This window comes from Crocuta crocuta, unplaced genomic scaffold (assembly GCF_008692635.1).
Source record: "Crocuta crocuta isolate KB4526 unplaced genomic scaffold, BGI_CrCroc_1.0 scaffold141, whole genome shotgun sequence".
Classification (NCBI taxonomy): domain Eukaryota; kingdom Metazoa; phylum Chordata; class Mammalia; order Carnivora; family Hyaenidae; genus Crocuta; species Crocuta crocuta.
Window position 1 is genome coordinate 2,381,553 of NW_027527951.1, and position 9,881 is coordinate 2,391,433.

Below are 9,881 nucleotides of genomic sequence, written 5' to 3' on the forward strand. Positions count from 1 at the left end.
CTGTCCAAAACATGAATGAAGTAGATACAAAGATGACAGACACAGGTGCATAGATCCACTCAGACACAGTCCGGTAGAGAGCAAACACATTCCTTGCAAATTATAAGACAATGTAAAACGGGGCTAATGCCATAGAAAGGGAGCATGAGGAAAGTCCTGTGAGAATTCAGAAGAAATAGAATTTTCTTCTACATGGTACAAATCGGGGAAAGTTTCAAGCCAGCATATCATAGAAATTGGTGGGTTTGGGCCAGAGCTAAACCTGTGTGAAGAAAGACAGTGGGAGATGAGGCTGAAAAGTATTCTTATGGGTCTTTAAATTCTTCAACGGGCCATAGAGGAGGACCTTACATTCTTTTTTTTTTTTTTTTTAACTTTTAGAAACTCTTCATTTTCTGTCAACCTTATTTCCATTTTGTTTTCCTTTGTGGAGGAGCAGCTTAAGATCACTCCGTGGCTGTTCCTACCCATTCAGTGGCGGGAACAGTGGGGGCTGCACACCGGCCTTCAGTGGCAGGCTGAATGCTCCAGTCTTCCAGGCACAGAGGGCACGTGCTACGCCTTCAGAGCAGTCTGCGACATCAGGTTGAGGGCCGGTGAGCACAGGGGCTGGAGCACTCCATCCACCCTGAAATTCCTCTTTGGTCACAGCCTTCTCAGCAGCATCCTGCTCTTCCTTTTCGATCTCCTCAGGGTCTCTGTAGAGGTAGAGATGGGCATGACCTCCCATGAGTTCATGGGAAATGGTGCCACGCACATGCAGAACTTCCTGGACCAGCGTCCATCACATCAGACCCACTGAGTGAGCTCCCTTATTGCAAAGCATGGCAATGTCCACGGAGCGCAAGGGAGAGTTTGTGTTACACAGGGTGATGAGGGGGGTTAACATAAGATGCCTGTGTGAGAGGCTGGTATTCAGCCCTGGGATCCGTAACCACCACAAGTCTCGGCTCCTGGAAGGCTCCCTAGGTCCTGTTAGTGAAGGTCCCGGGAGTGGGGTGGCCGGCAGTAGGAATGGCTCCAGTAGCAGCAGCAAACTTCAGTACAGCTCGCTGGCCAGGATTCCGGGATGATGGGTCACTGACATGAGCCATTTTCAGCAGCAACAATGGCACAAGCTGCCAGCAGAAGCATCTCCCAGGTTCTCTTCAGACACCATCACCTTTCCTTTTGTAGAAGTACTGTTCCATCTGGAAGTCAAAGTTGGTGTCACTGAAGCGGGTCCCTGCTGCAAGGAATTTAAGGGACACCCTCCTTCTTCATTTACAGAATATCAAGGGCTTTGGACATTGTGAACATTTCCCTTTAAGTTATGATGGGAATGCAGAACACCACCACATGGACCCCTGCCTGGGTAGCACGGAAAGGAGGGACCTTACAGTTCGGGTTTCCTCCAGTGGACAGAAGGAGCCACTCTAGGTGTACAAGCAGAGGAGTGACATGCACTGTTTCCTACGCGGAGATGAACCTAGCAGCAAGGAACAGAAAGGACCAAGGTGAGGAAAATGTGGCGTGGAGACAGAACAAAAGTGAAGATGCCCCTGGTAGTAGGAACCGGAGACAGTGAGGTCTGGATGCCTGAAGTCTGGCTGTGGTGGAACCTGCGGAAGAGGAACCAGATGACCTGCCATTCTGCACTGGGATGGCAGGCAATGGAGTATTATCCTTGACTTCATGAGCAAACACAAGTAGGAAAATAAACCAGAGGAAAGAGAACAGTGTTGAGACAGCACAAAAATTACTTCAAAGTAGTGAAGCACCTGTGTTGGCTTTTTCTAAAATGTTTCTAAGACGCTGGTTACCCAAAAGGATACCATGTATTGTTTCTTAAGAAAATATTTTTTCTGGGGGGCCTGGGTGGCTTACTCAGTTAAGCATCGGACTTCAGCTCAAAGTCATGATCTCACGGTTCGTGAGTTCAAGCCCCGCGTCGGTCTCTGTGTTGACAGCTCAGAGCCTAGAGCCTGCTTCGGATTCTCTGTCTCCCTCTCTCATAAAACATAAAAAAATTTTTTTAAAAAGAAAATATTTTTCTTAATCCAAATCTGAGCTCTCAAGTCAGCATTTAATTTACTTTAAAAAAGAAAATTCAGTGCTTATTTATTTTTGAGAGAAAGAGAGAGACAGAGCACGAGTGGGGCAAGGGCAGAGAGAGAGGGAGACACAGAATCTGAAACAGGCTCCAGGCTCTGAGCTGTCAGCACAGAGCCCAACGTGGGGCTCAAACCCACAAACCATGAGATCATGACCTGAACCGAAGTTGGACGCTTAACTGACTGAGCCACCAGGTGCCCCTTCTTTTTACCATGGCTTTTTAATATTATTGTCAAATAAAAGGAGCTTCACATTTAAAATTTATCTTCAAATCTGCTTTTTCACTACCATTCTGTTAGCCCATACCCATGGACAAGTTTTTTCAGGACGGCTGGAAACTAGTTTTTCTTATTTCATTGATTCCTGCTTACATTTTATTTTTAAAATATCTACAATGTGTTCCCAGTAGTTCTGAAGAAAATGTAATTGTGGAGGAAGTTTTATCACAGCTGTCTCTAAGTGCTACCTTTCTTCCTCTTAGATATCCAAGCTGCTTTCAATTTGATTGTCTAGCTCCTCTTCCTCTTCATGACATCATGTAATTTCTCCCAAATTCCTCCGATACTAAGTGACAGGATTTACAAGACTCCTCAAGACTTTTTTTTTCCCCATGCACACCAGCCTTGTTTTTTTTTTCTCCGTTGCACTGGATCATGGTGAACCAGCATGAACTCCAGGCTCTGACTTCAGCAGCAGGTATCTCTATGAAATTGAAGAGGACATCAGCCCAAAGCTATGAATTCTGGATTTGTTGCTTTGCTTTGGTTGTTCAAGTTCACCCGGCCAAATGCACAAAGCCAGGTGGAAAGTAAGCCTCAATGAAAAGAGAAGCAGTGCTACAACCTCAGAAAATGTTTTAGATGTTGAATTTCTACCAATAGTTGTCACCAGTGTGCTGCTGCACTTGGGCTATTTATCTGTGATAAATCTTCTCTTCAGAAACTCTCTTTTTTACCCTGTCCTGACTCCTTAAATCATAAGCATAGCCATTTGTATATATACACGTAAATACCTGTTCTCTTGATGTATGGCAGTAACTCCACTGTCAAACACCATTACCTGTACATGTAACCCACTTATCCACACTCTACATTTTGGAAACTCCAGTTCCCTGAAAATGTCCTTTGCTCCACAATTATTTCTGTGTCTTGGAGTCATCAAGAGCAACTCATCACAGGGGCGCCTGGGTGGCTCAGTCAGTTCAGCGTCCGACTTCAGCTCAGGTCATGATCTCATCGTTTATGGGTTCGAGCCCCATGTCGGGCTCTGTGCTGACAGCCAGCTCAGAGCCTGGAGCCTGTTTCAGATTCTGTGTCTCTCTCTGTCTCTGACCCTCCCCTGCTCACACACACACACACACACTCTCTCTCTCTCAGAAATAAATAAAACATTAAAAAAAAAAAGCACAACTCATCACAGACATTTTCCTCAGACAGCATTTAGTCCCTTTGCTTTTGAGGTGTGAGTGTCCCAATTAGCCATGAGGTGGTCCCCCTGTGGGTGCCTGCTGGCCTGGCATCAATGCTGGTGCAAGGTACCTAAAGGAATAAAGAATACACTGTCCTGAAGTATGACTGTAGAAGTTCAGGACATGCTACCCCAAAATATGCGACTTTGGTACAGTGATTATTTTGAGCTACAGGCACTTGAAAACCAGCAAATGCAGATAAGGGCTTTTTATGACACCCCTCCCCCCTTCTTTGCCCTAAAGACACACCCTCCCATAGGAACTAAACTGTCATGAACACCCTCCCTCAGAGTTTTACCAACTACGACAGACTGACTCCTCTCACAGGAGAGGAGACTAGAAGTGGATATAATCCATAAACTTCATCACAAACTATCTTACCTTCCTCCCATCCATTCTTCTAAGGGCCCACTCATCCTTCCTAAACATCATTTGCTCTCCTTTAAGAGGCCTACATCTTCCCTCCCCTTTCCCTATTTAGATGGTATTTATATTGTGATAATCATTTTGAAATATATTTGAGTCAAGTCATGATGCTGTACACCTTATATCTATATAGCATGTCAATGATAACTCAGTAAAGCTGAAGAAAAAAATAAAAATAATAATAACAAATTTTAAAAATAGATGGTTTTTAATCCTGAATTCCAAGCCACCTTGCAAGATATTCATTTTTCCCTGGTTTTCTCCCATGTATTCATGAAGTATACATGTTCGTAAACTTCAGTTTGTTTTTCTCTTGTTAACCTGCCTTTTATTACAGGGGTCTCAGCTAAGAACTCAGAAAAGTAGAGGGAAAATTAGCTTTCCTCCCCTCCATAGCAAAGTCATGTGTTGTGTCAACCAAGGTAGCTGACACTGGATACTATTGCTGCCCCCACATGAGGGTAAGGGCACCATTTCCCATAGCTTCCAAGCTTGGGATGCCCTTCCTTGGCCACTGGTGAGGTCTTCTCCTCCTGCATCTCCTCCTGCTGTTCTGCCAGAGCTCAGCTGCACTGGGGACCGCCAGAACCCAAGGTACCACTGAGGCACAGGAGCCGCCAGAGTGCCAAAGCTCCCAAGACTCCAGTCACTGCACCCTCCAGGTGCCATGCCTCCCCCCCCACCCCTTTGTTACTGTGTGGTCTGCTCTCAAAACAGTGCAACTTTGTACTCTCAATGTTTCAAAGAGAGTTTGTGTAGAAACAGCTCTTCCTTTCTTTGTTATACCAAAAGCTCTCCCCACCCCCACCCAGGGATTAAGACACAAATCCTTTGGAGGTTGGGTGAGGGGACTAAAAGAGAGAAACAGCTATACTCGACATAGTCCCTTTTCTTTGATGCCTGAGGCATAGCTACCTGACCAGCCTAGGGGCCCTCTTGAATCTCTGCCCCACTTTGATCATTTATTTTCTGTGAGATTCAGTTCCTTCCAATTGGCCCTGCCATTTCTGAATCCTGAGGAAAGATCCCCTTCAGCTCAAACTGTTCTCCCTGCCACCTGACCGCCTCCACCCCCAAGGCCAGGGCAGGAGATCCAGTGAAACTGCCTGTAAGGTTGTGGGTGCCTGTGAGAGGGAAGTGGGTGTGCATTCGCCGAGCTGAAAAATCAGCAGGATGACCTAATGCTTCCATCAGAGTAAAGGAGACTGTGGTAAATTTGAGGATGAGCTTTACATGAATCCTTCAGCTTTTGGAAAGGAAAGCCTGCTTTGCATCCAGAGATTTCTAAAGATGAGAGGCTTTGGGGTGTTATCTGCAACAACAGGATGAGATGGAATCATGGTGACAGTAATGAGCCTGGAAGATGGTGCAGCCTCGCACCCCCTCCCAGACCCCTGTAGCCTTTCAAAGGGCAAGGAAGAGGACCTCGGTGGCTCCTGGAACCCCACAGGAGGAGTCACAGGGACAGAAAGGGAGCACAAGCCATGATGTGCCCTGAAGGGGCATGGATGTAGGGGTTTCCCACCCAGAAAGATGCTTAAGGGTGTGGACCACTGTCAAGGACCATAGAGAGACACATCTGGCCCCTCAGCACTGGACAGGAATGGAATGTGACTTAATCATGCAGAGACCACTCTAGTGACTAAAGCCACCACCAGCATAGAAAGCCAGCTGAGCCAGAGTTAAGACCAGGGCAGCCTCCTTCCTCAGACAGAGTTATGCTGTGGGAGCAAATCCAGCCATCACTCCATTTCTCTTCCCCAATATACAGGTGAAGCTGAAGCCTCGAAAAGAGCAGAGGGCCTGGAACCAGACCAGTGGCCCATGTGCATGCACATGTGAACACACCTCCAACATACAAGATTCAGAGGAGGAATGAGAAAATAGACCCACCTCCCCCCGGTAATCCAAGTCCCCTGATCCAAAGCCTGGCTGGATGGGCAGACGTTCGAACTGATTATAAGATGCAGCTTTGCATTAGATTAGGCTGTCTTGAGTTTAAATCACTGAAACTGGCTGGGAAGTTATCAAATCTGCTCACGACATTTTTATGGGCTCTGTACCAAAGAGACGCAGAGATCCAGCACTGCACAGCTGGGGACAGTGAATGGGGGGAAAGATTGTACCCTGCCAAGTTCATACTGATTGATAAGCAAGTTACATTGGTGATGTTCTCTCTTAAGCACACTGAAAATCTAACACCTTTCTCCAAATCTCCTTTCCAGGGTTTGAAGTTGTACAGAAGAGAGATTAGAAGGAAATGCAGTAGTGTTTCAAGGAATTTCCTTAAAAGTCCCAACTTGATTTGGGCACCTTTTATATCCACAAACTGACCCAGGATTATATGCTGCCTTTGCCCTCATCTCTCTTTCTCCTAAACTGAAGCTCTGGCAGTTGGGATGAAAGCCATGAATTTAGAGAAAATATAAATTGTGCAAATTAATCTTATACCTTCTTCCTCTCATTTAACCCCTGCCCCTGCCTCTGCCTAAAAAAGACATTTGGAGCGTCTATTCAGCAATGAACAGACCTATGTGCATTGAATATGCTCTTGTAGCAAACATAATCTGCTTGACCAACTTGAGATACAAATCAAATCACAATTCTAATTAACTTCCCAAAGCCCCATCTATCTCCCCCCCCCCCACCAGCNCAAAGATTTACTTAATCCACAGGAGGTGAGTTCAATGGAAAGTGAACTCAAATGGAGAGCTAGTTTCCACTAGTACCATGCTTCTGCCTGCCACATGGTGTCGCTGTTGAACACTGGTCCTGTACAGTCCAGTGCACAATGGTTTACTGTCCAAGTGTTGTTCTGAGTTAGTTCCCTATAACTTTGCTTTATAACCAGCTCTCTGGCTTCAGACTCACATGCAAAAGCACTGTTCTCCAAAGCCAGAATCAAGCCAGTAGGCTTCCAGCCTCAGCCACACTGTGCCTCAGCCTTCTCCCAAACTGCTTTGGGCCTTTGTGATGAGTCTAGGGTACCTAATACAAACTGGTCCCCCAGAGCTCTACAGAGCTGCCTTGTTAAGCCAAACAAAAGATTCTGGTACACCCTTCAAAACTTGCATTAAGCATGCTAGAGATTTTCACTCAAATGACTTTTTTCTGAACAAAAACCTACTCCAAAATTGTTTGCCATATCCACCTACACTGTGAATTACTGAAATTTCTCTTGCTAAAAACAATTTTATCAGGCACCCTGTTGTGGTTTTCAACTCTTAATTGATAAATTTCATACTACTCAGGAACTTTGGGAGTGGCATTGAGGTTTAACTCTGAAATGACAAACATGTTCTTCCTTGGCTGAACCAAATCATAATTTGGTGCCAGATTATTGAATTGTAACCGGACATATCCCCTCAATCCACTCTCCCTCCCTCCTCTTTGTTCTTAGGAATTCCTTTCCTCACTTTACAGTTGGGTTTAGCCCGTGAGAGGCATCCGCAAAAGATGAGAGGTGGGCCGTGACCACAACAGACCCTTCTCCAGCTGGGTGCCCCTCCATAAACCACCGTTCCCAGCTAACAGTGGCCATGCTTCCTCCTCTTCCTAACCACCATCCCCCAGGTCACCACACGGTTCCTTGTTGGTTTCTTTAATCCTGCCCAAGCCTTGAAACATGTCCGTCTACAAGATTATCTTCAGATTTCCAAGTTTGCAGGTGCCATCTAGTTTCTGCTCAAACCGTGTCTGACACATCAAGAGTAAGATGAAAAGTAGTCTCTATTATTTAAGCAAACCATTGCTTTGGATTACGGCAACTTTGTATTCAAAATGCTCTCCCATGTGTAGATTTAAGAGAGCTCTCAACCATAGCAATATCCCTAGGCCGCAACTTAAAACAGTGGCCTCTCTTCTAATACCAAGGTTGTTCTTATGGAACCTTAGGCCGAATAATTTCTGCTGAGCAATACTCTGCCGCTCTGGGCCAATGGCAAATTGGCTTTCAGTGGATTAACGTTTCAGCATAATGCTCATTTGGTAAAATGACTTTGGCAACTTGATTTTTGGTAAAGTGACTTGCTCCTACACTTGATGCTTCCCTCTTACCGTAGCCTGTGTGTTTCCTTGCTGTTTTGGTGTTAAATGTAATGCCTCTCCTAATACACTGCAGGATCCTTTCAGAGGAAGAATCATGTGCTATTCACCTTCGTGTTTTCCCCAGCCCTCTCTTAGGGTCTGATATGGTGTTATGCACAAGTAGCTAGTCAGTGAATGTTGGTGAAAGAAAGCGAGTGAACACAAGACACAGTGAAACACCGAAGTGAATCAGAGAATCCATCAGAGATACACAAACTCTTACACATGGACAGAGAGGGTTCCTATCTCAGTGTGAAACAGTCACTGAGAGAGAAAGGAAGGCGGTGAGGGAAGAGAGGCCTGGGAGGAAGGATGGAAAAGAAGAGGGAAGGGAAAATTAAGTAAAGGAAGACAAAGAGGAAAATATCCTTTTATAACTCTATCTTTAAGATTTTTTAAATGTTTGTTTGTTTGTTTGTTTTTGAGAGGGAGATCACAAGCAGGAGAGGGGCAGAGAGAGAGACAGAATCTGAAGCAGGCTCCAGGCTCCAAGCTGTGAGCACAGAGCCTGACACAGGGCTCGAACTCACAAACTGTGAGATCATGAACTGAGCCAAAGTCAGACGCTTAACTGACTGAGCCACCCAGGCAGCACTTTTAAAATTTTTTTCAGTAATCTTTACACCCAGCACGGAACTCGAACTCACAACATTGAGATCAAGAATTACATGCTCTACCAACTGAGCCAGCCAGGTACCCTGTAAATCTATTATTAAGTAAAAATAAATAAATAAATAAACTAGATATCTCTATAATCAATGACTTACATAAGCAAGTACATAACTGAAAGGATTTTGTCACTAAGACATCTTGATTACCTCTAATAAAGCCTTTAAAAGAATTGTTAGTAATTACATAAATAATGTCCAACACGTATCTTCTTGAACAGTATTTTCAAATTTTGATTCGAAACTACACAGATTGTCTTAACTCTCCTCAGAGAAACCTCTCTTGAAATTTAAAACTCAAACCAGAAGGCTGACCAGCATCCAAATACGAATATGGTGGCTCTGTCTCTGATTTCTAAAATAGGACCAGAGAAATTACTTTCCCGGCAGTATTTTTAGCAGTGTGAGGGAAGGCGCTCCCTGCGCTGTTTCCTGGCAGGCTCGCAGTCTGCCACTCCTGAGCCTGTCCCCTGATTCCTCCTGCACCAGACAGCGTCCACACCCCTTCCCTGGAGCCGCCGGAGTGGCCCGAGCAGCTTACCTCAGTTCCTTCGCCTGAAGTGAGGCATCTAAGGCAATAGGAGCTCATCTCCCTGACAACCAAGCTGAGAATAAGAGTTCATTTATCACTCAGATACAAAGTCCCAGAAACAGTGCAATTTAATTTTTTTTAATTTTTTTTAATTTTTTTTTTTACAAATAGTTTATTGTCAAATTAGTTTCCACATAACACTCAGTGCTCATCCCCACAAGTGTCCTCCTCCATGCCCATCCCCCCTCCCCCCCACATCCATCAGTCCTCAGTTTTTGTCAGCATTCAAGAGTCTCTCATGGTTTGCCTCTCTCCCTTTCCCCCACCATTTCCGCCCTTCTTCTCCCCCTTGTTCCTCCGTCAAGTTCCTCCTAATCCTCTTATACATGCAAACATATGATATTTGTCCTTCTCTGCCTGACTTATTTCGCTCAGCATAACACCCTCAAGGTCCATCCATGTTGCTACACATGGCCAGATTTCATTGTTTCTCATTGCCATGTAGTATTCCATGGTATAGATAAACCACATCTTCTTGATCCATTCATCTGTTGATGGACACTTAGGCTCTTTCCATGTTTTAGCTATTGTTGAGAGTGCTGCTATG

At 45.0% G+C, this 9,881-nt stretch overlaps 1 pseudogene; it reads right to left on the reverse strand.

Annotated features, from left to right (window-relative positions):
* Positions 1-446: 446 nt before the first annotated feature.
* On the reverse strand, positions 447-1,290 carry LOC144221967 (small ribosomal subunit protein uS2 pseudogene; annotated as a pseudogene).
* Positions 1,291-9,881: the final 8,591 nt, after the last annotated feature.